Source organism: Pecten maximus, chromosome 12 (genome assembly GCF_902652985.1).
Source record: "Pecten maximus chromosome 12, xPecMax1.1, whole genome shotgun sequence".
Taxonomy (NCBI): domain Eukaryota; kingdom Metazoa; phylum Mollusca; class Bivalvia; order Pectinida; family Pectinidae; genus Pecten; species Pecten maximus.
In genome coordinates this window covers 3,093,249-3,104,142 of record NC_047026.1, presented here as the reverse complement: position 1 = coordinate 3,104,142, position 10,894 = coordinate 3,093,249, and the positions used below count along the sequence as shown (strand labels likewise).

Genomic DNA, 10,894 nt, shown 5'->3' with positions numbered 1-10,894 from the left:
ATCTGTGTTTTCCACATTTAAGAGTGATCTAGAAACTCCGTGCTAAAGTGTCACACTTTCAAAAAAGTAGAGTTTAGGTCGCCTTTGTGAAAAACAAGGACAGATTTGACGATAAACCGACTGAAAATAGCTGAAACATTTTTTCTTTAAATATAGGATATTGAATAGCTTACTGTGTTTAAAGTTTCTGCAATCACGCCAATAATAAATGAGTTGATTACAATACCAAACACAAATCAGAAAAATGTAAGAAATATTTTTGGAGATACTGACTGACTAGCTTATAATTAGTTACTCAGAGTATGTTTCGCTACTTCTACCTATACTTTCGACAATATTGAACCAAAAACAAAAATAAAGTATCCATTTAGCTCTCAAAGACGTCGCTAGATGTTCGTATCTTCTCTGAAGTTTTCCATCGTCTCTTCATGTCTCTCTCAAATCGGAACCCCTCGTCATTTTCTCCGAAACCTACGTTCGCAGTCGGAAATTACAACATCTTTTGGACCCAGTCCTCAATAAGTAATAAAAACCATAGTTTGTTTTTATTCATGGATCAGTAAAATATAAATAAGTTACGAAATTCGAGAACAGATATAAATGGTGGATGAGTTACGTACATAAATATTGAAGATTATAGGGAGATATAATGAAGACAAGAAGGAAGAAGCAGGCATAACAACAGAGATGGAAAAAATGCACAGGGATTTGAGAATTTGTTACGGTAGACTGTAACAAATTCTCAAGTCCCTGTGGTAAAATGAACGAGTAACGACATTGATTATAAGGCAAACACGATCTACTATTACTGATAGATAATATACGTATTAAATGGTTGTATAAACAGAGACATATACACATATATATATGTCTCTGGTATAAGCTACTACATGTACCTGTATAGGTAAAAGGTAGGTATATGGTAAATCTGAAGCTTAGACATTCTCTCACACAGGGACTTGGCACGATTTTATACATGTTAGTCCATATAATACATTCCGAATTTCCGGACTGGTGAGTACAAATAACGTTACGGAAATCCGTCCCCGTGCATGTCCGTCCGGACTGTGAGTTTTCCGGACTATCGGTGTCCGGATTATCGCGGGTCCACTGTACATATATATATGGACTATCATTTCTAAAATCGTGCCAAGCCCCCGTGCTCTCACACACACAAATGTTAAAGTTAAACTTTTTCGTAGATCAAAATCACTTTGATCAGGACGGCGATGAGATGAAGTCCATCATTTCTATGAGGTTGGGAGGCAATCAAACAGTCTGTGTTTAATTCCGGCTTTTCATCATGTTTATACGTCTTTAACAATTCATTAAGGATGGCTATCACGTATAGGCTGTTGGATATGCACTGAGGAATACATCTATGTCACAAACGCCGGTGGAATCATTGAAGGAAGTCTCTGGCTGAGTGGTTACAAATGAATATGACACAACCTAAAGAAAACACGCATTAGTCTAAATATAACTTAAATAACATCTTAAATGATTTATGTATTGTATGTAAATTCTGTGTTGGCCCTCCCGCTTAAAAGTGCATTGTTAGGACGGGTACGACCACAGGGGCTTGACACGTTCTCACGGTTCATCGTGTTCCTCAAGGTTATTCAACAGCAGCCACAGCGATTTGGTCATCTCATCATAACACTTACAAATGTCTTGATGTTCTTAAGTTATCATTTCCGTCCAACCGGAAATGAGCCCACGTCATCATATGTATCACCGGAAACTAGCACGAATTCAGGCACTCAATTTCCAAAACAGTTGTGGAAGGCAAGCTGAAAATAAAATAAAAACGAAAAATAAATAAGTAGATAAACACAGCGAGACACCATTTTCAAAGAAGTGTAAAAATCAAATACAAAAATGGATATACAATGTAACAATGGATATACAATGTAACAATGGATATACAATGTAACAATGGATATACAATGTAACAATGGATATACAATGTAACAATGGATATACAATGTAACAATGGATATACAATGTAACAATGGATAAACAATGTAACAATGGATAAACAATGTAACAATGGATATACAATGTAACAATGGATATACAATGTAACAATGGATATACAATGTAACAATGGATAAACAATGTAACAATGGATATACAATATAGCAATGGATATACAATGTAACAATATCTAAATCAGTTTAAAACTTCATGCTGCTTTATCTTTCTAGAACTCGCCAGTGATGCTAGGGTCATCATATAGCTGTTACTAAGGACATCATACAGCTGTTTCTTCCTTCTAGGACCCGCCAGTATAGTTAGGAACAGCATACAGCTGTTTGGTCCTTCTAGGACTCGTCAGTGATTATATGGAGTTGTTTCGTCCTTTTAGGACTCGTCAGTGATACTAGGAACAGCATACAGCTGTTTGGTCCTTCTAGGACTCGTCAGTGATTATATGGAGTTGTTTCGTCCTTTTAGGACTCGTCAGTGACGATAGGGATCAAAAGTTCCAAAATTCAGAAGAAAAAACGAAAATTGAAAAAAAAGGGAAAAAAAAGGAAAACATTTACAATAAGTGTCTAATTAATTTAGTAAATATCGGAGTTTAATCAGAGTAAGGCACCGCACGGTTAACAGATCAGAACTGTTTTGTCATCATAGCGTTTTTTATAAAATGAATGTCTCGTTTTATGTCACAGTTCCAGGAATAAATTGTACCTGGGCTTTCGAGAACGTCCTTTAAGTGCAGAATGGTCGCTGTCTTTCCTTTTCATATGACAACTCTAGACCTTTTAGTCTTAATATACTTATCTATAATAAAGCTAATCTAAATGTTATGGTCCTTCTCATACAGTGTAACACGACATGAACCTGCTTTAGGAGGTGACCTTCATTACAACACTTAACATTTAGCCCTTCATTGTTTAAACTGTAAAAAAAAAGCCTGCGTATCATTATGTTTATAAATATTGTTCCGTTTTTCTTTGGCAGATCCAACTATAAAGAAGATGATGGATTGGTATCATTCACCATAATTACTTACATTTAAACAAGATGAAAAGGACATAGACGTGTCTTACGGACGAATATTGGGAATATTGGAACATACGCGAGAAATTAAGCACTCGAAAATTATACCAACGTGCAAAAAAATTCTAACTAAAAACAAAAACAAGAACAAAAAGAGTCATTTGATCTGGGAAGGGTTAGGCGTCGCTCTGCTTCGTTTGGTGATATAGGTAAACTTTTTTTTTTTAATTTCATGTTTTCCAAGAGAAAACCGTGGCAGTGACAAAGAAGCCAGAAGGTTTTGACGAGCATCTCGTCCAATGAAATAGAAGAGTACATTTTGGTCGCCACGTAACTTACCACGTCAATGTAACCGACGAAACCCGCAGCTGTCTGCAAGTCCTTTCCTATCTCCATAGGACACGGGGACGATTTAATGGTGGAAGCTAGATGTCGGGGAAGAAACAGAAAAGTAAACGTGTACTAATTTATTCAGACAATGTGTACTAATTTATTCAGACAATGTCGTAGGTGTTTACTTACGGGAATTTTTCATGGTTTAAAAATGGAACAATTGATTAACCGAATAAGCCATAGTCATAGCTCACCTCCGATATAGCCCCTACTTTCCTTGTTATCAATGACGAGGCGGATCTGTCCTCTCACGGCCTCCAGCTCCACAACTGTCCAATCGTCCATCCTCTGTAATGAGAGAAACGCAAGTGAGCACGACTGAGATAGCTCCGAAACTAATACAGGGGTTATCTCCCTTGAAGATTTTGCATTGAGAGACGAAACAGACATACGTCTTCGCTAGCGAAGTGCTCCTTCCGCAAACACTCGTGGAACTAGTGTATAATAAATAAACCCTTTGTATTTTGTTTATTACATGTTTCTAGCATATTGTCTTGTCGTTTTGAATGTTTTTTATTTATACACTTTCATGCTGCTTTTAAAGCTACTAGTAATTAAATGCCCTTTTATTTCAACAAGCAAGTCAAATGTGAGCAATTTGTCTCACCAATACACTAGAAGTACCCATTGATATTTATCTTAATTATTCATAGTGCTGTATAGCATTGGAAACACTGGCTTCATCAACGAGCAGACGACACAGAATAAGTGTCTGATTCTAGCAGCAGAATGACTCCCTTGACAAATCATGATTTAGGTAGCTTTCCAGATCTGTAGAATATTTGTGTTCATTTTTATGTTAGAAGAACCATGGCTGATGAGTGAAGTTTCGTTTTTCGAGATCTATTATTTCGTAGAAACTCTTGTTCTTTAGTCTCGGAAGAGACGCCGTGCAAGTTAGCGAATTTAAGTACATTGAGACGAAACAACCAAAACCAACCATTGTATCAATCTCTCCCAGAGTGCATTGCGGTTACCATTCATACCCAGAGTGCATTGCGGTTATCCTTCATACTGATTGATTGATTGATTGATGAGGCTTAACGTCCTTGTTCCGGTTATAACCGAGCCTAGGACACTATCCTTCATACTGAGACATGTGACGTGTTATAAAGGGTAACCGCAATGCACTCTGGGAGATATCGCCATTGTATAAAGATAATACAAACCACGTCTGACAGGGCAAGGTTGATCATGGCGCGATTCCTCAGAGTAACATCAGCGTGTACCTCACGTTTGACGGGGTTTATACTAATTCTATATTTAGAAGTGTAGTTCCCACAGGGTCCATCACCCAAGTAAGTTGTAGAGGTGGTCTTGATAATCATAGTCATCTCGAAGCTTGAATCGAATCATGAACTTAAACCTGTTCGCAAAGGTGATGTAGCTCATGGTCCATATTGTCAGGAAACCATCCCTCCCTAGCAACAATGACGTCCCTCCAACACTTCCCGGAAGTCTAGCGAACCGGGCGGAGTTTGAGGCGAGAGATGGCACGGAACGATCGTCCGACATTGTCGTGCGGTTGTAGATAAATCTGAAGGAAGGTCCACAGAAACCATCGTCGTGTCCGCCATTTTGGAGGAAAACTGGTATACCTGTGATGTCTTTGAGGGGAAAAAAGAGAAAAGAAATAGTCTAGTCATTTGTGTGGCAAAAGAAAAAAAATACAAAGTGGTGTTTTCTCGTTTTCAACAATACATAGTCCACTATGCCATTTTCCCCAAACAGAATTTGCAATAGGAAATGTCTTGCTTAATCTCACTGCTTTTTATACATATACGAACCATATTTGATCACCTTGTAACTAACTTGATTAACATAACTCTGAAGAGACCTTTCTGATGCATGAGTGCAAATGAATCTTCCATGCAGCACTATTACTAGGGAGATTTTCTGGGACACCATTACTAGGGAGACACTTATGGAGCGTGGCTTCCATGGTGACTTTATCGAACACAGTTCCCCGTGGATATCTTTCTGGAACACGACTTTCACAAAGAATCCAAGCTATTTCTATACAGAGCATAAGGAAATGAACAACAACAATAACAAGAAGACTCGCGTAAAACTAGCACCTGTGTTCTCTACTCCTATTACGGCAGGACGTGTTCCTGGTGTAGTCGTGATGACCTCGGGAATGGTTTCGACACATCCACAGGCAAGTATGGAGAACTGGAAACCGGAAGTACACCTTCTCAACAGGAAGTAGCCCCGGATCCGTTCTATATATAGCTCGGGTACCGCAACCGCCTCCTTGTCACACACTGTGATAAGATAAGATCTTAATTACTCATCGTCAGCAGTCCTAAAGACAACATGGTAATTAGCATTTGAGAAATTAGAATTCAGGCGATATCGGTTAATATTGGGATAAGCGTTAATGGAATATATATATACTTTGTTTATTTTACAACAATTGCGAAACATGGTGTAAGAGTGAAGAAAGCGTGCGACGAGTGTTACTGTCGGAGGGAATCCGAGCACTGCAGAAACCCACGTGGCCGGGTAGGTGATCCATCGTTACCACAGCGCCACCCGACCATATAAGTTTGAGCTTATTTTAAGGCTAGGATATACCGTGAGATAGAGCTATTTAACGCCTAGTAAACTGGATACCCTCAACTGTTTGTATCACAACGCATCTTTGCAACGAGCTATTTCATCATCAGATGGAACAAAAACAAAAAACAAAAAAAAACGAGAAACGTTTAAATAATTAATTGCTACAATAACACTGAAATGGAAATTTTGTTCTTCAATATACAGTCAAGCTTCTTTATCTCGAACTCTGATAATTCGAAGACCATGCAGGGCTTTTTCTTATTGGTTTTAGATGGGGCTTTTTTTCTCTTTTTGGGAAGAAAATTGGTGAATACAAATTCTATAAAATATACTTGATTACTTCGAATACTCGGGATAACTCGAAGTTTTATCATGACCCCCAGTGACTCCGAGAAAACGACATTCGACTGTATATATATATTGAATCATTCAATCGTAAATCGCTCAAAGTGAAATATTGTGTCATTCATGCCAGTCGGAGCGAAGAGCTGTAATTTATTATCAACAAACCCTCGATTTGTCGAGGAACCAAGGTTCTGATGATGGTGACAGCTGCAGTTGTCTCCCCTTTAGTCAGCAGCAGTACCAACAGAACTGGCGGGAAAAACGTCATCGAGATGAGAAGAAGCCTGCATGGGTCGCAATAGTGAATAGTTAAACATGGTGCATTTGAATAATAAAGGTTTATCGGTGTATTTGAATCATATTTCTAAAGTGGTCATAAACAGATATCATTTTTGTAAGTACATTGGGTTGTCAACAAATACCTTGTTGTAAATAGGTGGATTCATGTAGGTGGTTAACATGTCACTAACTAACTAACGAACTGACTAACGAATTAACGAACTAACGAACGAACTAAATATAACTAACTAACTAACACTACATAACTAACAAACGAACTAATTGTCTAACTTTAACTAACTTACTAATACTTACAAACTAACGAACGAACGTGGGGACGAACGAAATAACTAACACTAACGAACGAACTAATGATCTAACTATAACTAACAAACTAATTAATTAACACTTACTAACTAACTAACACTAACTAACCAACTTCAAAGTTATTGTCTCAGTGGATTGTCAACAAATATATCTGAAAGTAGTTTTAGTTTGTTATCGGCAATTGTCCTTCAAAGGGTTTGTAATTATAGTAGATTGTCAACAAGCATCCCTCAAATTTAGGACAATTTGATTGACGTTAAGTCATCCTTGGTCATTTCTGACTGTCGGTCATGTAAACATGATCTTTCCCCAGAACATAAAAATCAAACAGTGTTAAATAAATCTACTATTTAACCTTGTGTGGCGTGTTAAAAGTAATTGGCCGTTCACGCCATCCGATTGGTATAAACATGTTACATCGCGAGGAAGTATAAACGCAAACAAAACTATTGACCAATTAGCCGAGTATTTGACCAACGAGTGCCCCTAATGATCACCTTTTGTTTTTCATAATTGACGATATGATGGAGTGGTGCGTTGATATCCGTAACAATCAAAGGCCAGTGTCCTTGCGCAACCAGTATTTGACCACGCGGCCAACGGACCGTGACAAATGATTAATACACAATCAGACAAAAGCCTGGTTATCTTAACTAGGCCGTGAGGAATCTCTTCAAAATACGATTCTGGTTACATTTTGTTGTTTTTCTGTATTCCGAATCAGCATTTCGTCACTTGGAATGCCTGCAAATATCCAAAAGTTCAAAGAAATGATATATAAGGTTGTACCTTATGTGAAAAAATGTGTTATTTATCTTTATCTTTTTCATCAAACTTGTTCTAGCTTTTTGTTTTCTTTGATAACTCGTGAAAGACATTAGTAAATTGTTTCTTGTACGACTTTAGAACTTAATCATGCCAGTTGTGTGATAAATTACGCGTTCAACCCATATTGAATGGCATGAATTCTCTTATTTCTCCGTATACCTCAAGTTTAATTATTATCTCCCTTCTGAACTATACATGTCTTATGCAAATGAGAATATTTGATTACATGTATTCTAAAATGAGGGGGGGGGGGGGGGGGGGGGGATTATGAACAGTCGTAATTATCTTAAAAGCGAGGCTTATCAAGTCTTGGTATGTACACCTACAATGTTCAGAGAAAGGACAAAATAAATAAAAGTAAATGGAATTTTAATAATGCAGTAATTAATTAGAGATTGAAATATTATTCTTAATTATGGAAACATCAGATAAGTGTATTGGTGTATATGACTTAACATTTCATACTTAATTATCTATCATATTATTCTTAGTAGATTTGGATATATGTATTATATATTGTAACAATTGCATATATGATCTATAAAAAATGTTAATGAGAAAAAGTCTCGGCGTGCTTTATGTAATTATAAACTGTTTGGAAACTTGATACATAAACATATCTATGTTTTTACCAGTTAAAATGAAAACGAATATTTCATTAAATTTTTATAGGAAAAAATTGAAATTTATCTAATTTTCACTAATGAAATTTAGTTTAAAATTGAGTACAAAATTAAAAGATTTCTTCCTGATTTTCTATATTTTACCTTTTTACTGTAAAAGTGTATCATTTTCTTATCTAACGAATAATGAATCCGAATGAAATTATTTGATGTTTGTGTATCAATGTGAAGTTAATAACGACATTCTCTATCTGGTGCCGGGTCTTTTCAGGCCGTGATGTTCAAAAATGCATATTGACATCTTGAAAGTTTAAGTAAAATAGGATGCATATGTCTTCTTTTACAAATTCGTGCGGTTGAAAAACAGCGATGCATGTCAAACTCGAATGATGTTTTCAAGTTTGGAAATTTGACAATTTTGAAATAAATGAAAAATTGGCAAGTAGAGAAAATTTACTTACCCTTCAAGTCCAGTAGGTACAAAATTCCAATGATACCTTCTAATACGAGATGATTAAATATTCATCTCTCCTGAAAAACTTGTCACTGAAAAGAACATGTCACAACAGACTAGCTATCTGTATACAACATGTGGACTTACAACCGACAAAAACATGGACAAATACACGACCATGTTTATTTGCTCTATGTCCTGTTTTATCGGCTGTAAGACCCTTTTTTTATCGTTTGTAGTTGAGTACGGCTTGTCCAGTGGGCGTGACCAGTCGTGACCATGAAAATTTATGGCAAAAAACATGACATCGGACATTTATATGATCATATTTATAACTTTTTTGCGAAAATCCTGTTTTGAGGAAATTGAATATATCTCGATGGGAAAATTCCAAATATCAATATTTTGAGAAAGTACAAACAACATATTTGATAGCATATGTGTTGTGTATTAGAACATGATTATGAATAAACTTTTTCGGCTTGTCTGTTGAGTAGCCCTTCCGGGGCCTCAATTTTTTTCCTTAATTGACGCGCGTAACGGTAGTTAGCGGTCGTTGTAATAGATAATAGCTGGCAGATCCATGTACAACACACAGGCCATAACACTACTGGTAAACTGTCTTACAAGGTCACAGATATGGCCAGGAGTTCAGACGGGGACACAATACCGCCATTGCCTCACGAGATTCAGAAATATTGTCATCCCGAAATAGTTTCCAATATTGAAAATGAAGAATCTTGTTGAGCTACGGGATTACATGTATTTTAGACCTATACTCCAAATATTGAAAATGAATAATCTTGTTGAGCTGTGGGACTATTGCAGGGCTATACTAAGATGTACGCCTTCGAAGATTTATATGATAATGTAAGAAATTGTAAGGAAGCGTATTAGAGTCACATTGGAATATATTTTCTTGCATTCGAAAACATTTTATTTCGCGGCCGCTACTTTATCTAAGTGGCGGCCGTCAGAAAAAATAATTTCGCACGCAAGAAAAACATATTCCAATGTGACTCTCTCTAATACGCTTCCGTTACACGAAACAGCTGTTTTGTGCAGTTTAATTTTCTTTTATCTAAATTAAAATCAACATACATGTTGTTACACGGTCGGATAACTGGCAATTACAAGGAAACGCCTTTATGGTGTACATGGGTGTTTTAGTTTACATAATTAGTTCATTTTTTACTCTACAACATGTTCATGTATTGGTTAATTTCTTCCGTGCGTTTTGTTTTGTTTGGTTTGTTTTTGTTTTTGTTTTACGTCCTATTAACAGCCAGGGTGGGGTCGCGGTGGCCGCGTGGTTAAGGTGTCCCGACACTTTATCACTAGCCCTCCACCTCTGGGTCATTTTAGGACGTGCCAGGTTTTGGAGGTGGAGGAAAGCCGGAGTACCCGGAGAAAAACCACCGGCCTACAGTCAGTACCTGGCAACTGCCCCACGTAGGTTTCGAACTCGCAACCCAGAGGTGGAGGGCTAGTGATAAAGTGTCGGGACACATTAACCACTCGACCACCGTGTGCGTTTTGTACAAGCCTTCCTGCTAAACATGGATATAATGTCTTATACGGTGACATTGGGCACATCTTTTCTCCTCTACTCTTCCTTCCGGAGTGTTTCGTAGGGATTTCGGTAAACTTAACTATACTTAAATTATTAACTCATTAATTGAATTGATTCAAAATAAATTGTGTATGACCTGGATCACACATGAAGGGTGGGGGTTATATACACACAAACCTATTGTTGGATCTGCTGGTGGACATCGAGTACCCGAGGTTTGTCGTTACACTACTGGTGGACTGTACATCCCCGAGGTTTGTCGTTACACTACTGGTGGACTGTACGTCCCCGAGGTTTGTCGTTACACTACTGGTGGACTGTACGTCCCCGATGTTTGTCGTTACACTACTGGTGGACTGTACGTCCCCGAGGTTTGTCGTTACACTACTGGTCGACTGTACGTCCCCGGGGTTTGTCGTTACACTACTGATGGACTGTACGTCCCCGAGGTTTGTCGTTACACTACTGGTGGACTGTACGTCCCCGAGGTTTGTC

The 10,894-nt window shown here is 37.5% G+C and overlaps 1 long non-coding RNA gene across 1 annotated transcript; it reads right to left on the bottom strand.

Annotated features, from left to right (window-relative positions):
* Positions 1–515: 515 nt before the first annotated feature.
* Positions 516–9,007, bottom strand: LOC117339912. Its single transcript, XR_004535332.1, has 8 exons — positions 8,834–9,007; positions 7,419–7,665; positions 6,481–6,599; positions 5,484–5,672; positions 4,575–5,012; positions 3,600–3,693; positions 3,352–3,437; positions 516–1,793 (listed from the first exon to the last, which is right to left on the bottom strand). It is a non-coding gene; the product is annotated as an uncharacterized LOC117339912 (long non-coding RNA).
* Between the last annotated feature and the right edge of the window lie 1,887 nt (positions 9,008–10,894).